This window comes from Callorhinus ursinus, unplaced genomic scaffold, assembly GCF_003265705.2.
Source record: "Callorhinus ursinus isolate GAN/ISIS: 27379988/994484 unplaced genomic scaffold, GSC_fseal_2.0 scaffold52, whole genome shotgun sequence".
NCBI classification, from domain to species: Eukaryota; Metazoa; Chordata; class Mammalia; order Carnivora; family Otariidae; genus Callorhinus; species Callorhinus ursinus.
In genome coordinates, this window is record NW_027397114.1 from 6,601,916 (window position 1) to 6,614,257 (window position 12,342).

General features: G+C 47.2%; 1 pseudogene; it reads right to left on the reverse strand.

The window, feature by feature from the left end:
• Positions 1 to 3,692: 3,692 nt before the first annotated feature.
• On the reverse strand, positions 3,693 to 4,093 carry LOC112813940 (phosphatidylinositol N-acetylglucosaminyltransferase subunit P-like; annotated as a pseudogene).
• Positions 4,094 to 12,342: the final 8,249 nt, after the last annotated feature.

The following is a 12,342-nucleotide window of genomic DNA, read 5'->3' on the forward strand; positions in this document are numbered from 1 at the left end:
GCTATATGCTTGGAATACAGAAATAAAACACGGCCTCTTTCTCAAGAGACCATGGGGGACAAACATTTCTTAAATTCCTACTATGTATCAAACCTCAAGCCAAGAGCTTTATGTACATGATCTTTACAATACTCAAACTAAAGGCCCCAAAAGTTTAAGCCAATCATATTGCAGTTACTCAAAAAATTAAAAATAGAATTACCATGTGAACCAGCAATTCCACTTCTGGGTATATACCCAAGAGAATCGAAAGCAGGTTCTCAAAGAGATATTTGCACACCCTTGTTCACAGCAGCATGATTCACAACTGCCAAAAAGTGCAAGCAACCTACCTGTCCGTCAACAGATAAATGAATAAACAAAATGTAGTGTAACCATACAGTGGAATATCACTCAGCCTTAAAAAGGAAATTCTACATTTCCCAGGCTACAACATGGACAATCTTTAAGGACATTACACTAAATGAAATAAGCCAGTCAGAAAAAGAAAAATACTGTGTCATTCCACTTATATGAGATACCCAGAGTAGTCAAATTCATAGAGACAGAAAGTAGAATGGTGGTTGCCAGGAGCTGAGGAGGGGAGATTGGGGTTCGGTGGTTTAATGGGTAGAGAGTTTCAGTTTTTCATGATGAAAAGACTTCTGGAGTTGGTTGCACAACAACGTGCGTGTACTTAACACTATGGACCTGTACACGTAAACATGATGAAGATGGGAGCCTGCCTGGGTGGCTCAGTCGGTTAAGCATTCGACTCTTGAGCATCGGCTCAGATCCTGATCTCGGGGTCCTGGGATGGAGCACAATGTCGTGCTCCCCGTTCAGTAGGGAGTCTGCTTGGGATTCTCTCCCTCCCTCTGCCCCTCCCCCTGTTCTCTCTCTCTCTCTCTTTCAAATAAATAAATAAATCTTTTTAAAAAATGATGACGTTGGGGGCACCTGGGTGCCAAAGTCAGTTGAGTGTCTGACTCTTGATTTCTGCTCAGGTTGTGATCTCAGGGTCCTGAGATGGGGCCTCTGTGGGGCTCTGTGCTGAGCATGGAGCCTCCTTGGGATTCTCTCTTTCCCTTGCCCTCTGCCCCTCCTCCCTGCCAACCCCCCTCTCTGCTCCCTCTCTCTCTAAAAAAAATTTAAAAGATGAAGATGGTGAATTTTGTTATGTACCTCTTTTACCCACAATTAAAAAAATTTTTTTCTAAGTTTAACCCACATATCCCAGGCCTGATTCTAGGATCCCATTCTTTTTCCACTACAAAAACAACTATAGGGTAAGAGGGAAAGGAATGTGTCATTGGAGGAGTCCCGACAAGGAATCATTGATTAATGTGTCAATCTTTGCATCCAAAGGTGACAGTAGTACTATTTTTCTTTGGGCATTTGAGGCCAGAAAGAGAAGTACTAGCCAACCGCCCTACCCTAAGCCAAGGTTTAACATGGTTTACAGAGTCCCATGCAGGTAAGATGCAGACTTCTCTCAGAGTCTTTCCTCAGGAAGACCTTTGCCCCATTCCCCGATCTCCCCAACCCCTTTCTGCCCACCCATGCTTCTTTGCAGGGGCTCACTGCCGAGAGCAGAGGTCACCCCTGGTGGAACCAAGCATGACAGAGGCAGAGATGGGGGGAAGGGCCAGCTCTGGCAAAACTTTGAAGCAGCCAAGCTTTGTACTGCAGGCCTTGGGAGCTGGCACAGGGCTGAGTCCGGAGCCTGGAGGTCTAGCTTCTGCTCCAGACTTGCTGTGAGACACCAGGAAAGATGTTCTTCTCTGGGCCTTGGTCTCCTCACCTACAGTATGAGGGGTTTGTTCTATGTGAGTTCTAAGCTTTCCCCTCCAGCGCTGCCCTTGTAGGAGCTTTGAACCTTTGGACCCCTTTGCTCCACTGCCTCGCCAGGGTCCTCCTGCTCTCTCATACCTTCTCTTTCAGCAAAACTGGACAGGTTCTGATAAATCCCTGAGCACAGAAGCACATTTTCTCCCGAGGATATTTGCATTTCTATTGGCATTCAGAGGAGAGAGAGAAGGAGGCTCTAACTTGGGATGTCTTTTGACTGGAAGAGCAAGGGGCTTTTAGAAGGGGGCAGGGTGGAGGTGGTGGTGTGGAGGGACGCGCCCCAAGCTGCCAACCGGCAAGGTGGTGGCTCAGCCCTTGGGTGGAGGTCTTGGCACACCTCGCCCAGTGAGGCACAGACGTGAACCCACCATGCTGCCTCTTCTTTTTCCAGGGAACCTGCAGGGGTCCTGGCAGCCCGTCTGTCTCCGGAGAAGTGAGTTCCAGCTCAGATACCGATGAGGTCATCAAGATCCCCGGTCTGAGCTGGAATTTGGCAGGAGGGCTCATGGGGCAGCTGTTTGTGGTTTCTCTTTTCCTCTGAAGGAAAGTCTGAGCAGATGATCTCCTAGGTGCTGCCTGTTTCCATGTGAGGGAGAAGCAGGATGTGGCTCCGGATCAGTGGAGTGGGAGGGGGCTTGGCAAGGAGAGTCCGGGGCGACACATAAGCGACATATTTTGTGAGATGAAAGATTCCAACTTCTTTCAGTAACTTCTTCAACTCTGCTTTTGTTCTTGGGAAACCTCATTTCTTCCTTAATATTTATTCATGAGGAATTTTTTTTTTTTTTGGAGACTTTGAGGAGCAGCTGCTTTGGGTCTGAGGGAATTCACCCCACTGGGAAGACAGCTTTTCATCTTACTCGGTGCGGCCAGAGCTCCTCATAAAGAAACATCAGCTCCTTGGGGTGGAGGGGCCTCCAACTCCAGAGGGATTACTGTGCAGTTGTGGAGGGCTCCCGACAGTCTCTGCTTTGGGCCAGGCAGCCCCGGGACCTGGAGACAGGGCAGGGGCAGCTTCGGGAGCATGGAGGAGGCCACGTGACAGGACAGGCATCCCTGCCTGGGGACCTCACAGAGCCTCGGAGGCCAGCAAAGCGCTGTAGTGGAGGCTCCATGAGCTGGAAGTTCCAGACACTTTTCATCTTTCAGAGGCTCACGTCTAACAGGAGAAACTGGACACTTCGACCCACCAGCGCACAAATTCAATGTAATGTGCAAATAAGGGCCCGGTGGGAAAGGCCAGGCTGGCTCAGTCACACAGAAGGGAGACAGGACTAGAAAAAGACTTACACCCGGTGCTTTTGACTGGGGGGGGGGCTGGGGGAGTCAGGAATTCTACAATGTCAACCTTGGGAGGGATTTGAAGTTCTGGCCTAACCCTCTTATTTTCCAGATGGAGAAATTGTGGGAAATGACTTGTCTAAAGTCTGCTTCAAAGAGGAGATTCAAATATAGATTTTCTGGCCCTAGTCCAGTGCTCTTTCCTCTGCATTTGATCTCTAAATGTCTGGTTTTCCCCAACATTCTAGGGCTCCACGCGTCACCAACCCTAGGACTCCCCAGCTAGCGCCTTCTCGTGCATGCGTTTTTTATTCTGCGTTCCCACCCCCCCCTCCCCTTCACTGGTTCACTGCTTGCTTGCTTTTTTTTGTTAAAGGTAATGCAGTATTTTATTTATTCCGTCCACTAATAACTAAGATTTGAGAACATTTATAGTAATGGAACTTAATCTAAGAAGTTCAACTTGCTTTTTCTTACATTTCAGTATCGGGTATTAGTAAGAGAGAGAGTCAAAATAATAATGGTCAAAATTATTCAGTCAAAAGCTTATAATGAATGCTTGGGATTAGTCTACATACAATTTAGGTTTTGGCATAAAGTTCTTTGGCTGCAAGTAAGAACATTTGGTTTGCTTCACTAATAGGATATCTTTTAATGCTGGGATGGCCTCTTCTTGATATTTCTTCTGCTGTGGATTTTTAGCATAGTTATCTGTGATGGTATGAATGGCGTTGAGTGGAGAGGCACTCCTAACGTTTATTCCAAATAGGAGTACATACCCGATTACTATGGTAATGAGGAGGTAGACAGGTAATGCAACTGCCCAAGATTTTTGAGGCCAATAGGTTAAGCCTAAGGAGTTCAGCCAAGATTCAGGAATAAAGGCTCACACAAGATATAGTATGAAGCCAAATTGGGAGCTTAAGAAAAGAACAAAGCCATAAATCGTTCTTTCTGGTAATGGCAAAGGTGAATTTTCCATTTTCCCTGTGGCTTTAGACAATCTTGATCCTTGAAGCTCCCACTCAGGTCCCTCCCGACAGCTTGTCTACCTTAGCACACTGCTTTCTTTTTTAATGCCTGCCTGTGTAAACTCAGCTCTGTCACAAGCTTCTGCAAGGCTCCTGGGTTGTAAATGCGGCGCTCCAAGTTCCGGAAATGTGAGAGTCCGGGGCAGAGGCACAGACCTTCTAGAAGATGCAGGGGGATCAGGATGGTACTTGGTTCTTCTTGAGGCTCTGGACCAATTCCTCTACTGTCCACTGTCAGCCCTTCAACCTGACATGCAGTCCCATGCCCCAGATATTTTACCTGCTCCTACACCTGGTCACCGTCTTTCCACCTCCCACCCCACCCCATTCAATGACCAGAGCGTTTTTCCCCCCCAATCTCTACCCCAACACGGGGCTAGAACTCACGATTCTCAGATCAAGAGCCAATGCTCTCCTGAGTGAGCCAGCCAGGCGCCCCAAGGACCTGAACATTTATCTATCTATCTATCTATCTATCTATCTAATTATTATTTTTTTAATTTATTTTTTTGAGAGAGAGACAGTGCATGAGCAAGGTGGGGAGGAGCAGAAGGAGAGGGAGAAAGAGAATCTTAAGCAGGCTCCACAGTCAGCGTGGAGCCTGGTGAGGGACTTGATCTCACAACCCTGAGATCATGACCTGAGCTGAAATCAAGGGTGCAACCCTTAACCAACTGAGCCATCCTGGTGCCCCAACCAGAACTTTTAAAAGTGTGATTGAGCACTTGGGCATTTGAATGAATCCTTCTCATTCCACCCTCGTGACTGGCTCTGCTTCCTTTTTGAAAACCCTGAATGCACTCCTGATGTCATTCCAAATTCTAAAAAATGCACAGGCACCTGGGTGGCTCAGTCGGTTAATCGACTGCCTTTGGCTCAGATCATGATCCTGGAGTCCCATGGTCGGGTCCCGCATCAGCCTCCCTGCTCAGTGGGGAGTCTGCTTCTCCCTCTGAACATACGCCCTCTCATGCTCTCTTTCTCAAGTAACAAAATAAAATCTTTAAAAAATGCTGAGGATTCATGGATATCTGCACTAGCTGGGGGGAAATGGGAGATAATAGTAACTGAGACCACAGGCAAGGTTAAGTGTAGAAAATAGATCTGAATCAAGCCACTTGGCAAGGCTCTTCTGCCACCTTGCTGTGTGGTCTTAGGCAAAGCCTTTAACGTCTCTGTGCCTTTGTGTCTTATTTATCAGGTGAGGATAATACTGCCCGACTTACCGACTTTCAGGATATGTTAAAGATCAAGTAGGGGGACAGATTTGAACTTATTCTTAATTTAAAAGAATATTGAAAAAAAAAGAATATTGTACCTAACTAGCATGACTATTAAGATTTCCCCCCAAATCTCATTTTATATATATAAATGTATATTTTTTAAATTACCCGTCTCCATCAGCATCCTCTGAGGTATATTGGTAAGTAGCTAATTGTTAAACCAAGTCTGAATTTTTTTTTAAAGATTCTATTTATTTATTTTGACAGAGAGAGTGAGCAGGGGGAGCGGGAGAGAGAGAAGCAGGCTTCCCGCTGAGCAGGGAGCCCGATGCGGGGCTTGATCCCACGACCCTGGGACCATGACCTGAGCCGAAGGCAGATGCTCAACCGACTGAGCCATCCAGGAGCCCCCCCCGCCCTGAGTCTGAATTTCATCTCCTTTAATACCCTGTTGTCCAGGGAGGAGGGGCTCATGAGCAGTGCCATGCTCGGTCAGGGGAAACAGGACCTGCATAATCCAGAAAGGTCTGAACAACCTCACGTTGATTGTGAAGAAAAACGAAGCGAAATAGCAGTGGGACCAGGTTCTGGGCTCACCCCTCTTATCCTAGTAACCCTTACCCACCTGGATGTTGTTAGGGTTGAGTTCAGATGGGGTTTGATTTGTAGTTAGGGTCTAGGTGAGGATGAGGGTTAGGGTTGAGGTTTCAGTTAGGTTTAGATTCTGAGTGTGGATGCAGGTTTAGGTTAGAGTTAGGTGTGGGAAATTAGGTTTAAAGTTATATTTAAAGTTAGGGTCAGTGTTAGTTCAATTTAGAATTAGGGGTTAGGTTAAGGTTAGGGCAATGTTTCTCAGCCCTGGCACTACTGACATGAGAAGCTGGATAATTCCATCTTGGGAGGGCCTCCCTGTACTTTTTAGGATGTTCAGCAGCAACCCTGGCCTCTCCCCCCTAGACTTTAATAGTATCTGCTCCCACTCCCATTGTAGGAACCAAAAAATGTCTCCAGACATTGTCAAATGCTTCCTTGGGCGTGCGGGTGAGGGTGGTGCTGGCGGTGGTAGGAATCGCCCCTGGTTGAGAGCCACTGAGTTAATATAAGTGTTAAGGTTAATGTTAGGATTATGGGCTGGAATCAGGCTATTTTATTTTTAAATTTTATTATTATTTTTTTAATTTTAAAGATTTTATTTATCCATTTGACAGAGAGAGACCGCAAGCAGCGGGGAGAGGCAGAGGGAGAGGGAGAAGAAGGCTCCCAGCTGAGCAGGGAGCCCGAAGCGGGGCTCGATCCCAGGACCCTGGGATCATGACCTGAGCCAAAGGCAGACGCCCAACCAACTGAGCCACCCAGGTGCCCCCAGGCTATTTTAGATGTGAAGTTGTGTTTGTGTTTGTTTTTTTTTTTTTAAAGATTTTATTTATTTATTTGACAGAGAGAGACACAGCAAGAGAGGGAACACAAGCAGGGGGAGTGGGAGAGGGAGAAACAGACTTCCTGCGGAGCAGGGAGCCCGATGTGGGGCTCGATCCCAGGACCCCGGGATCATGACCTGAGCGGAAGGCAGATGCTTAACAAACTGAGCCACCCAGGCGCCCCTGGGTTTGTGTTTAGATTAGGGGTTAGTTTACAGTGAGGGTTGGGAAGTCCTTTAGATGTAGGATCAGGAGTAAGGTGAAGGCTCAGGTTCAGGTTCAGGTTAGGGTTAGGCTTTGTGCGTTGGTCACGTGTAGGTTAGTAGCTTGCTGTAAGTGTGTTGTGGAAATATTATATAATGGATTTTGTGTCTTTCCTCTGGCACTATTGGGAAGCGGTTGTAGGACTTGGGGGACAGAATACAAGGAGATGCCCCCTCCCCGGGGAGCTCCTCATGGAACCCTGCTGAGTCTGTGGAGAGTGACGCATACGGGCCTTCAGGCCTAAGGAAGGTGATTATTTGGGATTGTTCTCATCTCTGTGTGTGCCACAGGGACAGCTGGGAACAGCCCACGTGCACACGCGCACAGGCATATATACTCTGTGCCAAGTGCCTGTCTACATGTTATCGCGTGTCTCATTTGCATGGTGCGGCCCCAAAGACCTTCATGCTGAAAATCAGGAAACCAGTGTGTATGCCAGGGCTTCCTCGGAACAGCACAGCTAGCTATGTGACTTGAGGACCCTAACAATGGGTAGACCTTGGAGCTGGAAGCCTGGGCACTGACTATGCTCCCCTTTGCTGTTCTACTGTGTGTGGAACCATGGGCAAGTTCAGAGCCCTGCCTGTTTCCCCTTGTGTAGAATGACCAGAATGAAACTTACCTGAATCCCTCCACCCACCTCTAAGTCAATTGGGCATGAAATTCATTTCAACAAGCTCTTGAAATGTCGGGGAAGGAAGATGCTGTGTCGATCCACAGTAATTTTATTATTCCGTTTCCAGAAGAAAGGGGGTGTATAGAGCTTCTAGCTCAGCACCTGCATGGTGGCTGGAGCCTGCCAAGGCCTCCATCCGCCCATGTCAGAGACTACAGGAGGAATGGTGGTGTCAGAGGCAGACGCAACAGAGAGGGAACTATGCTTCACCGGCTTGTCAACATGTCATTAGGGTGTTCCTGTGGGAACCAAGAGCAGAGACAGGAGGCAGGAGAGTGGGAGGGAGGGAGGCGGGAGGGGGGAGGAAGGGAGAGAAATGGAAGAGATGAAGGGGTCCATGCCAGTACACATTCATCCCTGTCATGAGGAGAGCTCTATCAAACCAAGGCCAGGCCTATAAATCAGGCCATAATTAGTTGCAAAGAGAAAGCTTTAACATCCTCATCAAATTGATTAATACATCTTGCAGCTCAGGACAGGCTGGCCCCGCCTTGGAAAAACCGCAAGCTTGCCCGGCTGGGTGGGGATGGAGAAGGAGAAGGGACAGCACGGAGCCAGGGGAGGCCTGCCCCTCTCTTTACTCGTGTTGAGAAGGCTCTGACAGGTGGCAGGTGGGGCCAGTTCTTAGTCCAGCTCGTCATCATGGGCCTGGAGCCTGGCGAAACAAGTGAATGTGTTGGTTTTGTCATGAATGAGCCCTAACACCTCTGACATATCGTTTATTTTTCTAGGTCTCAGTTTCACCATCTGTAAAAGGGACATCGTGGACCAGAGGAATTTTGATTACTTCCAGTTCACCATAAATATCTAGGAGCCCAAAGGCCAAGGACATTTGGGGGTTATGGCCAGTGAAGACCTAATTACAGGTTCAATTGCTAGGATATTCAAAGGGAGGTCAGGAGTTTGGGATAAGCTTAAATAATTTGGTCTGCCTTAGACTTGAGATTACCAAGTATTGCCTGTGTGTCTTTCCTGAGGCCCAAGCAAGCAGCAAATACCCTTCATCTCTTAAAGCGCACAGAGAGAAAAGATACAGATCCACTTGGATTCACATCCTGGCTCAACCACTTCTTAGCCACGGGTTTGGCGAAAGTTCCCTAATCTCTTCAGCTTTCCCCTCTGTAAGATAGGGGTAACAATGTCTAGCTTGCTGGGTCGTTATGAGGGTAGATCAGATACATATGATGTGCTCAGCTCCAAGCCCGACACACAGTAGGTGGTCAACAGGTAATAATCAGTATTATTATTGCTCAGAGGACTCTTGAGGTCTGAAAAATGGCATCAAAATCACATGGAGACTGAAAAAAGTAAAGTCTAGTAAAAAAGTAAAGCCCCGACTGCCCCCAGGATGTCCAACTAGTCACCCTCTTGGGATGTAAAATGAATAGGCAGCAACTTGTTGTGTAAAAGGCACTGGACTTGAGCTTGAAGACTTGGGGATCTCACCTTTGCAACTTATGGATTGTGTGACTTTGGGCAAGATTCTTCACCTTTCTGAGTCTTGCTTTCCTGAGTCAGGAATGTTTTTGGCATCCAGGCAGATAATGTGTATAAATGATCCTTGTAAGATATAAATCATATTCAAATAGATTTAAATATAAAGCATTTTATAAGCAACATTCAGGGTATCAGTCCCTTTTGTCTGCAGCTGACTGCCCCAAAGTGCCCCATCGGGAAGAACAAATAAAATACATTCTTCTCAGAGTACCTGGGGGGCTCAGTTGGTTAAGCGTCTGCCTTCGGCTCAGGTCATGATCCCGGGGTCCTGGGATCGAGCCCTGCGTCAGGCTCCCTGCTCAGCAGGGAGTCTGCTTCTCCCTCTGCCTCTCCCCCTGCTTGTGCTCTCTTTCTCAAATAAATAAGTAAAATCTTAAAAAAAAGAAAGGAAGGAAGAAGAAGAAAGAAAGAAGAAAGAAAGAAAGAAAGAAAGAAAAAGAAAGAAAAGAAAAAGAAAGAAAGAAAGAAAGAAAGAAAAGAAAGAAAGAAAGAAAGAAAGAAAGAAAGAAAGAAAGAAAGAAAGAAAGAAAAAGAAGAAAAAGAAGAAAGAAAGAAAGAAAGATGTTCTTCTCAATCCTCCGGGGGTCGTGCTCTATTGCTTGAAGGGACCCTGGGCCTTTATGTCCTCTATAAATTGCATTTTCCTATTTTCTGCTTTAACAAAAACTCTGACCTAATTGTTTATAATAACCAAAGATCCTCTATTTGGTGGTGTTTGGGTCACATGCATGCTTATGTAGTAACACTATCCAAAAATCTATTCTTTCCTTCTTCTGTAATAATTGAACTGTGGAAAGTATGGCTGCTCATATGTATATATTTATTTCTCAGCCTCCCTTGCAGTTAGGATGGTTCTATGACTAAGTTCTTCATAGTGGGATGAAAGCAGAAGTGATGTGGGTCCATGATGAGCTGGGATCTTCAGAAATGGGTGCGCATCTTCTACACTTTTTATCCTTCCTGAGACCCAGAACATAAGTGTACCCTCAACCCAGCTTGGATCAGGCAGACAAAAGCCACCATACGGGATGAACCCAGGGTCCTCGAATAACAACATGGGGGAGAATCCCCTACCAACCTGGAGCTCGGACTGTTCTGTGAGGAAAAAAAAAAAAATCTTCTATCTTGTTGAGACATTGCCTTTGGGTTCTTTATTATAAAGGTTTAATCTTTCATCTTGAGGAATTTTTTCGTTGCAGTGCATGTCCCCCAGGAGTCCAGGAGTTTTCTTACCCATCCCACTATCTTTAGACAATGGCACCAAATGTGGAAGACACTCTTCATTTTAAAAGACACAGTAGGATGGGGCACCTGGGTGGCTCAGTTGGTTAAGCGTCTGCCTTCGGCTCAGGTCATGATCCCAGGGTCCTGGGATCAGGCCCCTCATCGGGCTCCCTGCTCCACGGAAAGCCTGCTTCTCCCTCTCCCACTCCCCCTGCTTGTGTTCCCTCTCTCGTTGTCTCTCTCTCCGTCAAATAAATAAATAAAAAATCTTAAAAAAAAGACACAGTAGGAGATTCCACTGCTCGTGGTGTATTTGAAGTCTGGCTCTGCATCTCATTCAGAGTCATCTTCTGATCATAATTTTATTAAGAAGCTCTCCATCTATTTATACTCAAAACTACCCCCTAAAAAATAATCAGCTCCATTTTCTTGTACTCTCCTGCATAATGAAGTCTACTCCATTCCTGGAAAGCAGCTGCAATTCGAAGGCCAATGGGAGGGAAGATGGAGCAGAAAATAAGACAACCGTAGATTGAGGATGGCTGGAGGGATCCACAGGGATCTGAACTCTGACCCTGGACCATGTGAAGGGACAGGGAGGGTTCAGGGACCTGGAGAAATAAACCAGAGGTGTCCAAATGATGCGTCAGGAGCCTCTGGTAGAGGAAGTGGAGTTTTCAAGATCTGTACACTGCTTTCTTGTGCTTCTAATCCCCAAGAAAACTTGACCCTCACTGGCTGACCCATTGGCTTCCCATCAGTTTGTCATCATCAGTCAAGGGTTTTTCAAGGCCTATGACATTTAGAAAGCCTCCCTCCTGACACCCACCCCTCCCCTTTTGGAATGTGGTCCTGGGCAGACTCAGAATTGCTCTTTAAAATGTTTAAATGTGCAGATGGTTTGGAATGTGAGGACTGAATACCCCCCTTTCGAAAGCCAAGAGGTATGGGAGTCTCACAGACGTGGGATCTCAGGGAAGGGGAGACCACGGAGGAAGGACATGGTGCCAAAGAGCCACAGGTGGGAGCCAGAGTGGGGAGGAGGGGCGGCCTCACTTTGTCACACTGCTGGCCCGAATCACCGGGCAGGGCCGGAAGGGAAGTGCCAGTCGTAAATGCTCCCACCTCATCTCACAGCTCACCAAATATTACGGCCTAGCACATAAAAACCTAAGCTGCCAGGAGTGTTAAACTCAAGGAGCTGTGACCAGAAGCAGGCAGGCTCGGGGAACAGGAGTGGGGAGGTGGCTGCGGCAGGCCAGGGGCTCCCATTAGGCCCCGTGGCTCTCAGGCAGTGACCAAAACCAAGCAGGGAACTTAGCCCCTGTCCTGAAACTCTCCTCTGCCTCTTGCCTCTCCATGGTGAGGGCATTTAGGGGAGTCCTGAGCCTCCTTAGCAGGAGCCGGGAAGCTTCTAAGCAGAAAATAAATGCTTTCAAGCCACATAAATTAATGAAAATTAGCAGGAGTCAAGGTAAAAAATCTTTCCTCCACCACTTGGATGTTTGAGCCATGGTTCTTCTCCGTGATTTAGAGGCTTATGATTAGAGTGATCCGATCTCGTTTTGTTTTTTTTTCTTCCCTTTATACTCCCTTCCCTTTCCAGATAAAGCTCTCTCCTATGAAGCAGGTTCCCACTGGCCGCAAGCTACTCTGGCTGGAAGCAGGTGTGTGCACCTGTCAGCTCCGCACCTTGATGGATCTCTGTGCTATCTTGGTTCGTCTCCTCCCTGCCAGCCCCTTAATGAACAGTCCGCCCCAGGCCAGGGATGAGTCGTGGGTGGGGAGCCCACATTCTGAAGAATGTTGTAGAAGAGATGTGTGGCTGCTGGTCCCAAGTGAAACGTGGCACCCTCCTAGAGGTGGAGGAGGGAGGCTGCCATAATCAGAACTTCTAA